Raw genomic sequence first — 13,357 nt, 5'->3', positions numbered from 1 at the left:
GAGAGAGAGAGAGAGAGAGGAAGATGAAGAAGAAAAAGAAGAAAAGAGAAGGGAGAGAATGTTTGAGAGAGAGAGAGAGAGAGGAAGATGAAGAAGAAAAAGAAGAAAAGAGAAGGGAGAGAATGTTTGGTCTAGTGCCCAAGAAGAGTAATAATTACAGATGCAGTGCAATCATAGAATATGAAGTAGGCCTCTTGCTGGAGCCCCTAGTATTTGGAAGAGGAACGAGTTCCATCAAAGACAAGCTGACACTTTGTATTGGAGGCATTTCTGACAGGGCTCATTGAGCAGTTTCTAGACCAGGACTCTCAGGGTAAATGCCTACAGCGGTCATGGGGGCATCATGAACTAGGGGCATGGGCCAGGCAGAGTCTAACTGAAAATCACCTCCCCCGCTCTTGAACTCAGCTCCACGTTGTTGGTTGAGACATGAGGCAAGTACTGCCAGGCTGTAGACTCTTTCCAAAACAAACTCTACATCCAGATTTTCATAGATCTTTGGTTGTTAAAAATTGCATGTCTTTTCTTTTGAAAACAGGGAAGCCTGTGGGAGAGGACTAGTCTATCACGTGGCAATGATTTCTTTTCTAAGAATTGATACCGAACTAGTTCCGAGGAGTGGGAGATTGAAGAAATCTCAAATGTCCAACTCTTCCAAGATGGTAGTCTGCTCCCCCCGACTTCCACACCCCAAGTCTTCCCTTGAGTCTACTGCCTCACATCTTGGGGTTCTGTGATTTGCTGCAAGTTCCCACATAAATGCAAGACCCTTTGAGGCAATGCCTCACATGATGGTGGGGGTTGTTCAATCCCAAACCAGCAGGTCGGACAGAGTGAGCCAATGCAGCGTTCAGAGCCAGGGATATCCCAAAGCCACAGCAGGAAATAGTGCTGGCTCTCAAGGTGAGGACCCATGTGTAGAACCGTGTGGTGGCATCACTGTGCAGCCAAGGAAGACACAAGTGTGGCCTGGCTCACACCCAGCACTCAAGTGGAGTCTTAAGGAAACAAAGGATTGCCTCAGCCCCCACACTCCACCAACATCTGTCCAGCAGCAGCGTAGAGAAGGCTTTCCCTACTCACAGGTCTGTGAAGTCGGGAACCTTAATATATCATGTAAGGAACCTTGGCGAGAAAGGCCACAGTATTTTACCAGAACTCACATGTGCTTGCTGGGAGTTGAAAATGGCTCGATGGTACACAACACCAATATCGACTCTGCCTCATCTCTCTCTTGCTCGCTGCTCCCACTCCCCAATTTACAACCCCAAACTTCAATCCCAAGGACCCTCACAAAACATATTACAAATGACAGCACGGATATCGCACAGTAACACAACCTTCAGCCCTACAATGTCCCTTTAAATTGGCACTGGCATCTTGGATCATCTCCATCTTGCACATATATGATGTTACGAATATCTATTTGTATTTAGCAATCAAAAGAAGTTCTGACTTAAAGTAAAAGTAAAAGGCTAACTCCTTACACCTATCAGATTCTTGATCAATGGAGTGGCTTTCCCGCATGGTTGAAGACAAGGTTGGATTTTTAAAAAGCTCTAACCTACTTTATTTATTTATGTATTTATTTATTTATTTTAACCTACTTTAATGGTGCAGCTACTTACTTTATCTGGTGGCTTCTATGTTCTCAGCCGCTCCCAAAGACTGCTCAATTCAGCTACAGCTGCATGCTTTATCCCAGCTATGGACAAATCCAAATGTTCTTAGTTCAATCCCTGCCAAGTTGTTTCTTCAGTATGAACACATCACACTTTCGCCGGGCAAGCTTTAGAGGTTTATTATCAGTCTTATGCCAGACTGACTGGGGTCCAAAGCAAATACAATTTTGTGGAAGGGGATATTGTAAAGTAATAAAATCTTGGTATTACATGACTCATGATCCATTTCAAGCCAGAGCAAAGTACATCTTCTTACATGCCACTTTTACAAGAGACAATAAACAAATCCCACCGGCTAAACATCTTAAAAATGCACCAAGGCTCTGAAGTCTCAAACAGAACGTGAATTTTCTGTACAGTCCTGTCAAAAGTTTATTTCCTGTACCCACAACACCACGCTTGCAAATCCCTCTTATTTTCTATCCTTTGAACTATATTGGCTAAGAGACCTAGAGACGGAGCCGGATGGCCTGTGATTTCTCTCCTGAGACAGTGGTCTTCTTCTTCTCTTGTCTCCAGGGAGGGACCTGCTTCAGCTGCGAGGGAAGCCTTTCCTCCTCAGAGATGTGCGGCAAGGTGCAGGGCTTCTCGGGTAAGATTCCAGCTTCTCCTTTCACCATTCCACCGCTATCCTCTTACAGGCAGCCGCACAGTGTTCTTGGCCATCTAGCTCCCGAGCAGCATTGGCTGCATCCGCAGGATCTTCAAGTTCAGCACAAACTTAGTTTATCTTTCAGACCAGGAAGGGAAGTCTACGGGCATGGTTGCAGGTGGATGGGGGGACATAGTGGTGGAAATTGAGTGATTCTAAGTGTTTACTATTTTCTCGTCAGGGATTGAAGTGGGAAGGAGCAGATGGTGGAAGTTTGAGGCAAGAAGAGATGATACGTGATCTAGTCAATTAACATGACCCGTGACATTATCATACTGTGACCTGATTGACCCCTACACTCATTTATCAAGTTGACTTGAAATTACGTAACTAGAGTGCTTTGTTGGATGGTGATTCCGAGACCCTTGTCCTTTCTGACTTCTTGCTCTGCTATCTTTTAATGTTACTGGGGAAACGATTCCCCAGCCAACACCATAAAAGAGGGATCTTATGTCTTGCTAATGAAAAAAAATCAGGAGAGGTGGAGAATTTCCACTGTAGCAAACAGTTTATTAGAAGGAGGGTCTATAGACAGAGATAGGGAGGACTTATGCAGTGCTCGACCTTGATCTCCCCAAATAAAATTTTGCTAGTGTTTTTCTTAGAAGGGACTTTATGAGGTACATAGGGAGTCCCAGGAAAATAGCCTATTTGGGCTGTGCCATATTAATTAGGTGGGAACACAACTATCCCTTTAAGACGGATTATGTCACAAGGGTTTCTGGTACTGGAAAACAGAACTTATTCTGGGATGTCATGGTTGCATAGGTGGGTCAGGCTTTTGGTCCTTGTCTCTGAAGGTTATGCTGTTGGGGGTGGGGTGGGGGCGGAGGGAGAGATATCCTCTACCTATACTCCAGCTGTGGAATCAACTCTACCTTCTCAAAGTCATTCTAACAGGAAACAATGCATACTACTTGTATAAACACTGTTATTACCATTTGTGTAGGCAGTGGCCAATTTCCTTTATATCAGTTGTTCAGGAGTCATCTCAACAGGAAACTCTGCAAACTACATGGAGATCACAAATGCCTTCATTTGCATAGACATTTTCAAATGCCTTCATTTGCATTTCTTATTTGGTTGATCTGGTGCGGGGAGTTGGCCAGATCTTTCAAAGGCAGATGGGCCAGCCCTGCTAACCTGTCTCAATATCAACAAACAAGAGATTTCCCAATGTTAAAACAAAGAGTATTTGAGCCGTTTTTTCCCCCCTGAGAATCGAAGGTTTGCATTTTAGCGGTCACCTTTCTTAAGTGAACCAATTAGAAATCTGGGTTAAAGTCACAAGGAGGAGACAGCCAGCCCTGGTCAGCAGCTCACTAGGGCATTGCCCTGGTCCATGTTGTAGAAGGCAGGCCCTGCCACCACCCTGAGGCAGTTTACAGCGGTTCAGCGTGGGGAAGTTCCTTTTAGTAAATGAGTGGCACCCTTTGTTTCCATTCTCATTCCTACTGGAACAACTTGGTTCAAGGTCGTCTCTGGCTTGGCATTCTTCTGACCAGAAAGTGGGCAAAGAGATTCTTGGGTGCAATAAGTGTATGTCATAGTTTCCTTCTGGAAATATTTCTCCTGTATTAGAGCTTAAATTCTGAGGACCTGGTTTGCAGAAGGCTGTGGATGACAGTGATAACTCGAAATCATTTCTAGCGTCTCTGCAGAGAGGAAGCCTCCATTGAACTGTTTCTGATCATGAAGCAAGGATGTAGGTAATCTTACCCTCAGACAGAGTGCATTGGACCGTGGATTACCTCCACCCTCTCCAGCCAGCCCAGGGAGGGTAGTCTCTTAGGAGTTTGCCTGGGTGGGTCTTTGATGTACAATACTGAGACTCACAGTAGCAGGGCCCTGATTGCCTTGGTTGGAAGGCCCTGGACCAGCGGTTCTCAGCTTGTGAATCACAACCCCTTTGGGGGTTGAATGACCCTTTCACAGGGGTCGCCTAAGACCACTGAAAACATTTGTTTCAGATGGTCTTAGGAACCAAGACACCACTCCTTTAGCTGTCTCCAGGCAGATCCGCCCACATTCAGATATTCCCATACGAGGCGTGAAGACTGTTACCCATGCTACACCATGCTTCAAGACAAAATTTCATTTATTTGTAATTAGAAATAACTATTTCACAATATATAATTACTATTGTTTTTGTAATTAATTACTATGCTTCAATTATGTTCAATTTGTAACAATGAAACTACATCCTGCATATCAGATATTTACATTACAATTCATAACAGTAGCAAAATTACAGTTAGGAAGTAACAACGAAAATAATTTTATGGTTGGGGGTCACCACAACATGAGGAACTGTATTAAAGGGTCGAGGCATTAGGAAGGTTGAGAACCACTGCCCTAGACCAATCTTGTGACCTCTTCTATCCAACAATGTGGTCAGTTCCCTCTTCTGTAGTCCCACCTCTAACTGATGTGTTTGTTGATCTGCCACCAGTCACGAATTTGTGATGGTTTCTTTTGTTCCATGCCTTTTTTAACTAGCTTCCTGACTATGAATCCTTGGACGCTATTATGACCTTGTGCTAATGATTTCCCTCATCTGGATGTTGTATCTGCGCCTTTGTGTTGTTTTGTCCCCTTCAAGATTTAACAAATATTCTCCTTACACCTTATTTGAGAACGGGGTCTCTTTGTATCATGGAACACTGCCAGGGTAGCCTAGCATTGTGGCAACTATTCTCTTACTCTGCCAAGGATGAAGTTGTCCAGAGAGGACAGATCCAAGGGAAATACAGGGAAATAGGACTGAAGCTACTGGGTTAATTCAACTCTGAAGCCCATTTTACCACTGGACTCAAGTTTTGTGATCCACTTTTCCTTACTATGCTAATTTAAAGTTGAGTTTTCTGCTTTTTGCAGTACCGATGTTCCATAATTTATATAGCCAAGTTACTACTCAAAGACATTGTTATTTACATTTTTTTAGTTGTTACAAACTATTCTACAATGAACATCTTTGATATTTTTGTATAAAATACCTTTGTACACAGTGTAGCTTCTTAGATGTGCACTTGCTATGCCAAAAGATGCTTGCATTTAAAATATTGACAAATACTGCCAAGTCATTACAATATGCCTTTAATATTTTTATTCCACAATGCCATCCTCCTCCTCTAATATTCCAGAACATCTCCCCTTGGCCACTTTTATGTCTTGATTTGATAGTACAGCATTTGCAGAGCAGCATTTTGTTGACATGGGTTCTCTTCATTTGCTGGCACATAGGCTTAGCTTTCCTTTGAACCACATGTTACCTTCATCCCTTTGTTTACTGTTCTGGCCATAGCTCTATCCAGAGTCACATTCTTAATTAAGGCTGCTTGCTCTTCCAGAAAAACAGATGTCAGGGGAGAAAAAGAAAGAAAGAGAGAGGGAAAGAAAGAGAGAAAGAACAGGACAAAGATATTGCACAGTTAAATAGCATAATTTTTACTCTGTAGAAATATTTGCTCAGTCTGATTTTACAGTACAAAGATGATTGCCTTATAGTTTTTCTTTTGCCTAATATATTTTAGGTTACTTTAAGCTGTATAATGAGATTCCTTCTTACTCATAAAGAATTAAGTACCGACATTAAAATTTTAAATAAAAATGCTTTCAGGTTAGATGAATTAAAAAATAATAACCTATCTACCAGATCAAGAACAGGGCAGCCCTAAAAGGCATTGCCTATTCCAGTTATCTATTGCCTCCTTGTTAACTTCTTAAATTGGAAAATAGTGGTTGAGAATGTGCTGTTGGTGTCAGGAGAAGACAAGCAGCTCTTTATTTTGTCTCCTCTTTCCATGACCATCACAGGGACTGGGAGCACCCATTCTTTGTTCTCTGGGGGGCGTATGAAGAGAATAACGAAGCAAGATGAGGTCAGGGAGGGAGGCCAGAGAGGAGACTGGGCAGAATTAATCTAGACAAGAAATGCATTGGCCTGAACTAACTAGTGAGGAAGGGGGAAGTGAAAGGAAAAATGAATCTGTGAGATATTAATAGCTGTCAAAAAATCAAAACAAATACAAATTAAAATGTATAGAATGTACTTGGGCAATTCGTCCATGTGCATTCAGGCTGACCTTTCTGTTCAGAACTACTATTAGGGCAATTCCAATAAGTTTCTAATGAGGAAAGAAGAAAAAGAGTAGAAAATTAACCATAGGCTACTTGGACCCATGGCTATGGACCTTGGCATGATGGATCAAATCACGTGTCCCTTCCTGAGGTCAGCTGACAGAAGATTATTAAGTGATCTCTGTGGCCTGGGCAGCCCTCATTCAATTCTACAAATTAAATAATAAAGGCCTGTCAAGGGAGAGAGCCCCTAACACGTCATCACAGGTCCGGTAGGCGTAATTGTACAGCGATATAATAGGTAAAGACTATAGGAAAGTCATAGAGAGAATGAGAGATAGAAGAGAGATCGAAATAATGGAGTCAGACACATTTCACAGCAGCATGCTCACCTCAGCCTCGCTTGGTGGTGTACGTGGAGAGAGAGAGCTTTATTGCTAACCAAGGCTTGTATATTCTCTCGGGACATGCAAGCCCCATAAATCTAGGTGAAGACATACGTCACAGGAAAGAGTTGTGCTATAGGTAATACAGTAATGGGGAGGGGGGGGGTGATCTAGGGGAACATATGCTAAGGAAGAGGAGGGACTAAGGGTAAACATGTGATGAGATAGGCAGACCCTAGATTCATGATGGTGGCCTATCCTTGATTGCCTTTGAGCTAGAGACTTTATTTAGTGTAAGCTTTCAGGGGAAGCAATCCTCTGACCCTAACAGCAGGGAGTGAGCCCTGCCTATTTTGGGAGAAACAATAGTGTCTGCTTGCTCTGGATGGCTAAAGTCTTCAGGGAAATAACTTGACAATCATTTACCATTAGTTGCAAGCAGTGTCCTAAGTCTATCATATATCTGGGGGAGTCAACTTGGGAGAAATCTTTCTGTTTCCCACAATTCCCCCCTTTTGTTTTATATATAAAATTCAAATAACCATGGGCCACATGGTTATTTTCTATACATTGAAAGCTGTCACTGCAAAACTTAATGATTAAATTAATACAGCCAAAAATTCAGGCTTATGGTAAACATTTTAAATCCAGGCATGGGGGATAAAGTCCCCCTATGCCCACCTGCTATTGGAGGAAGGTATGAGAGGGATTGGATGCCACAGTGGGAAGAAATAGAGCCAATAGGAATATCTGCTTCTATAGGGAGATAGAATCAACCATTTGTTCACTTTAAGTCAGCACAGCTTTAAGGGAAGAAGCTGTGGCAATGATAGACTACCGTGCGAAAATGTACTCGGACTATATCTCCAACTACCAGAGTGGCAGTCTTCCTGCCATGGAATACTAGTCTTCCAGATTCCCTCCATACCAGTCAGGAAATAAGTCCCAGTCTTATTTCCTTCAGTGCTAGTTTCCCACATTTCCCCCTTCTGCATTATGTTTAAGGTTTAATAGTGTCACAGAGGCAACATGGTCTCTCTTCATATCTCTTAGCTTCCTATAGGAGTGACACGAGACTGTGAGTATCAAAATTATGATGATAAACAGCACAGTCAGAATGGAAGTTAAGCTATGTAAAATACTTTGAGCCCAAGCTCGAGGATTCAACCCTTCCATGCCATTCACCAATTGCTTAATATATTAGAGCCAGGGGATGCCTCAAGCTTGTCTCTGAATGTATAGAAAATATCCTTCTTCAGCCGATCAACATCTAATGAAATGTTTCCCTTAAACCCTTGCAAATGTTTCCTAATCAAATCCCAATCATGCAATGTCTTATATGGGTAAGGGGTTATACAAAATCAGTTACACTCCAATCACATTTTAGCATTAATTGAGGTTGCAAGTCTATGATTTGATCTCCCAACCACTGGACAGTTGGTTGCAGCTCTGCAACTTTCCCCCTCAGCTCATCGTTCACCTTTGCCTGAGTGGCCCAGAGCTGATGTGAGTTCACTTGTCACTTCTGTACGAAATGTTCAGTTCTGATGGACTCTTGTAGAGCACCCCCAGCGATGGTAGCAGTGGTGGGAATAGCTATGAGTCCAATTATAGCTGCAATTAACATTCCCACGAATTGGTGAGGTCTTTTCAGCATTTCCGACACCACTTGCATCATGAAGGGCAATTCTGGACTGCTCTTCCATCAGCGCTTCTTCTCCACTGGGATCCACACCCCCATCCTGCTCTTTAGGATGAGGATGCAGTCTTTCAAATGTTTATAAGCAGAGCATGGTTAATGCAAGTGAATAATTTACATTTATGGCAAGTGGCACTGTGAGCAGTTCCATTTATGATGATATTCCCTACAGCAAGCACATAAGCCAGTTTTACACGTGACTGTGTATCGAGTCTCATTCTTGTGAAAAGTATAAATATAGTTGGACTGACTGGTGCCAGTCAAGCTTCCTCTACAGACTGCTAATGGCTTAGTGGCAAGCGGTAATTTCCACAGCTTCCACTGTTCAGGCCCTGTCACAGGTTTCAGTAGAGGTGCAAGGCCTCCTTCATGCCAGGCCATTAACTTTGACCTGGTAGTGGCGATGCCATGAGGGGTCAGGGGTCTTTTGCCACTCACAATTACTTACATAATCACACAAGGTGGTATTGGATTCCTCTGAGAAATTTGTTAGAAACTTTCCGTGGGGACCTCAATCAATAATAGTTACAGTGTCATTTCTTGACACCTTTCCATGTGGCCCCTGATATTTGAGCCATTTGAGTCTGTCAGCAACTACATGCTGGTAACTCATAACTTTATAGATTTCCATATCTCTTCTACCCTTCACAGTAGTGGAGTTTTCATATTCTGCAAATTTGTCATCCATTATCATATAGAAGCCATAGCTGGTTTCATAAAGGTAGATTTTCAAAACCCAGAGTGAAATTAAAATGTTTGCCTTTCTCATCAGGATGTTAACTGTTCCCTCAGCTTTCGGAGCACAGCATGAGCTTCCCTCCTTTCTTCTGAGCCTTGCTGGCTGAAAAGAAATCCACCGATCTCTTTTGCCTGTGAAAACATAAACAAATTGCCCCTCCCTTCGGGATGTCAGCAACCTGGAAACAGAATCATGATTAACTGGATGGTCTCTCCATCTTCTTCTAGTTCTTCATCTTTCTGAACGTGATTGTGTCTTCCTAAGGGGAGCCCATCAGCTTTATTCTGCAAAAACATAAATGTATAGCCCTCCTTCTAGGTGATAAACGGACCTGGATCCCCAACACGATTTCTGTCTTCCTGGGACTTTTCAGAAATAGCTTTCTCTGTAGAAGTGAAAAGGTGTTTATCTGCCCTGATTTTGCTACAGGCTTTTAGCAAGGAGAAAAATTTTTTAGTTAAAATGACCAAATTGAATTTGTCACACAAAGGGTTTCTCTTCTTCCCCTTCTGTTTTAACATTTTGAAGCACTGTCAGCAATCTCAGTTAACTTGGTTTGTTTTGAACCAGTAAAACTAGTTAGATATAGAGTTCGTTGTTATATAAATTTAGGTACTTTACTCTCAGAGTATCCAGAGACTAATTGTGAGAACTTCTTACTACACTCCAGATTCTTTGAAAGACTGAAAAAAATCGTGATAAGTTTGTCCAGCTCTTCTGGAAGTAACTTACCAAACAGACATTTTTTTCCCTAAGTTTACCAATAAGGTTACAGGCTCTTTATCCTCTATGATTTTACAATCTTGCAATATTCTTTCCAAGCTGGATTTAGAGGAAGTTAATGGGTGGGCCTTAGGCCCTGAGAAACTGACCCCATATACAGAGTTTAAAACCCGTTCCCTTCAATTTCTAATTCCATGTGGGGGTGCTGTTACTTTCCCACAACAGCATTCCAAAGGACCCCTTGATTTAAATGGAGGTAAGACTTCTTAAGTACTCTTTCCTGATAGGTATAAATTTTGCAAGGCAGCAAAAATTGGCTTAAGCAATCTTCCTTCTTTATAAACCCTCGTATATCAGATTTAATTACTGCCTTAATTTCTTCTTTATAATCATCATCAATAACTCCAGCAATACCTTGAGAATTCAGGTTGGACTTTCCTAATAAATGTCCCATAGTTCTTTTAGGTAGCGGACGCCAATTGCCATTCTTACTAATTTCTGGTTTGATTACAGCTTTCAGCTTTCCTTCACAACTCTGCATAACTCTAGTACCAATTTGAATTTCTTGAGTACTTAGGTTAAAGCTTCCTGATAAAAACTGTATTACTCTTTCAATAAGAGGTTCCTGCTTTTTAGAACTAACAAACTGCTGTGAGGGCTTCAGAGCCTGTACTTGGTTAATTAAACTGACTGCAGCGAGAACAGAGGCTGGGGTTTTGCGAGTTTGGCTAGGTCTGGTCTCCTGCTGTGAGGTTGGGCTGTGATTGCTTCCATTCAAAGATTCTTTTGCTGGGTTAGGCAGAGGCTTTGTCTTCTGTGCTCTGTTGGGCAGGGCCTGGATCAAGCTCCTTCCTCTATTACCTGTGTCTTTGCTTCTCACTTCCTGAACCTCACCTTCTATGTTAAATCTCTCCACTTGCCTTTCTTTGGATCTAATCTCATTTCTCCCTCCAGCACTGACTTGCTTGATAGTACTGTGATTCTTTACGCTATACTCTGGCAGCAGAGGAGCAGATGCTTCTAGTCTGGTATCTCCTTCTGATTCAGACTTACTTCTCTGCTTGCTTCTCACCGATTTAAGTCTGCGTAGCTTAGAGTCTTCCCACTGCTCTGCTGGTTTTGTTCCTTTGCTCTCTCATCCTGAAGAGGCTCCAACACTGTTTTAATCTTCACCCACAGCGCCCAGGTCTCCATGGGTATGCTCTGTCCTTCCCTGTGAGCTTTTCTTACGTTAATGGCTACCATATCCCAGATCTCTAAATCAAAGGTTCCTGACTTCAGAAAAGAAGGATTAAATTTCTTTACCACTTGAAGAAATTCTTTCATTCTCTTATTTGTTACCATTGCATTTTATTTCTTCAAGAGGTGGCAAAATGTGATACTGTACTCTGTATCCTTGCTCTTTGTCAGATCCATATGTCACTTGGACTAAAAAACACACTTACAAAAATAAACGCAAAAAATTTTTTTCCCCAATTCACCCTCTCTGTCCGATGAGGCTGTACAATTGTTACACAGAATGTAACTCAAAAGATTTCTTTTTCCACTGCCACGTGATGGGCGCCATATGTCAGGGGAGAGAGCCCCTAATACATCATCACAGGTCCGGTAGGTGCAGTTGTATGGTGATAATAAGTAAAGATTTTGGTAAAGTCATAGAGGCATGAGTGATAGAAGAGAGGTTGAAATGATGGCGTCAGACACATTTCATGGTAGCATGCTCACCTCAGCCTCACTTGGTGGTCCACATAGAGAGAGAGAGAGAGAGAGAGAGGGAGAGAAAGAGAGAGAGAGAGAGATTTATTACTAACCAAACCTTATATATTCTCTGGGGACGTGCAAGCCCCCTAATTGCAGGTGAAGACATACATGTCACAGGAAAGGGCTATGCTATAGGCATTACAATAATGGGATGGAGTGATCTAGGGGAACATATGCTAAAGGAAGATATGTAACAAGATGGGCTGACCCTAGATTCATGATGGTGGCCTAACCTTGATTGTCCTAGAACTGGAGACTTTATGTAGCCTAAGCTTTCAGGGGAAGCAATCCACTGACCCTAACAGCAGGGAGTGAGCCCTGCCTATTGTGGGAGAAACAATGGTGTCTGCTTGCTCTGGATGGCTGGAGTCTTCAGGGAGAGAACTTGACAATCATTTATCATTAGCTGCAAGCAGTGTCCTAAGTCTAACATATATTTGGGGGAGACAACTTGGGAGAAATCCTTCTGTTTCCCACAAAGGCCCCTTACCTACTTTGGAAAGGAGCCCTGGAGATGTAAGTGGTTAAGCTTTGGCTGAGATCTCAAAGGTCTGCAGTTTGAAATCACCAGCTGCTCCACAGGAGAAAGACAGAGCTTTCTACTCCTGTAAAGTTGTATAGTCTTGAAAACCCACACAGGCAGTTCTACCCTGCCCTACAGGGCTGCTATGAGTTGGCATCGGCTTGATGGCAGTGAGTAACTACGTAGGAAAGTCTAGAGTTTTGGAGTTATCTTAGGAAACAAGGGCCAAGATCAGAGTCATTACTTTGGGGAATGTTGAATTCTTTGCACCAAATAAAGTGAGCGAGTTCATGTTTAACAGCATCTCCCCCCAAATGTGGATGTTCCCCTCCCCTGCTCTTAGCTTGGTTTTCTGGCAAGGATTTCCTTTCAATCCTAAGGGGCCCCTTGATTTGCCCTAGCCTCCTTTCAGTGTTGTATAGTCTCAAGTGGATGGTCATCTCCCATTTCCCGCCTCTTGAGGGCGTGACCCCAGGCAATGTGAGGTCTCCTCCTTCCAGCTGGCTCTTGTGGAGTGCTCATAAGGCAGGTGATTTGTGGCTCATGGCTGGTAGGTAGCCTTCTCCCCTTTTGTTCAGGCACTGGTTCCTAAGATTTGTGTAATTGGTGTTTCTTCTCCTAGTAGTGGACTCATACAATGCTTGTCCTTTTGTGATTGACATACTTCACTTAGAAAAATGGTTTCCAGGTCCTTCCATGTCATGTGGTGTTTCATTACTGTTTTTAGCGGTGCGTAGTATTCCACGGTGTGTATGTACCATAGTTACTTTATCCATTCTTCTACTGTTGGGTTTTTGGGCTGCTTCCAGTTTCTTGCTATTGTGAACTGTGCTGCTTTGAACATGGGAGAGCATACCTCTACTGGTGGTGTGTCTCATTTCTTTAGGCTATTTGCCTATTTTTGATATATGGGATCATATGGGATTTCAATTCCCAGTTGCTCTCACCATATTTTCCACAGTGGCTGTATGTATTTATAAGTCTACCAACAGTCAAACACACCTTTTCTTGGTGGAGGTGGGTTGGAGGTTGGGGTGGGGAGGGAGAGAAAAATGAGGTTGTTTGCTCCCTTAAAGATTCAGTATGGGGCAGTTCTACTCTGTCCTATGGGG

Source organism: Echinops telfairi, unplaced genomic scaffold (assembly GCF_000313985.2).
Source record: "Echinops telfairi isolate 266 unplaced genomic scaffold, ASM31398v2 ScPeMD7_7424;HRSCAF=8462, whole genome shotgun sequence".
In the NCBI taxonomy this organism is placed as follows: domain Eukaryota; kingdom Metazoa; phylum Chordata; class Mammalia; order Afrosoricida; family Tenrecidae; genus Echinops; species Echinops telfairi.
This window is presented reverse-complemented; position numbering follows the sequence as displayed.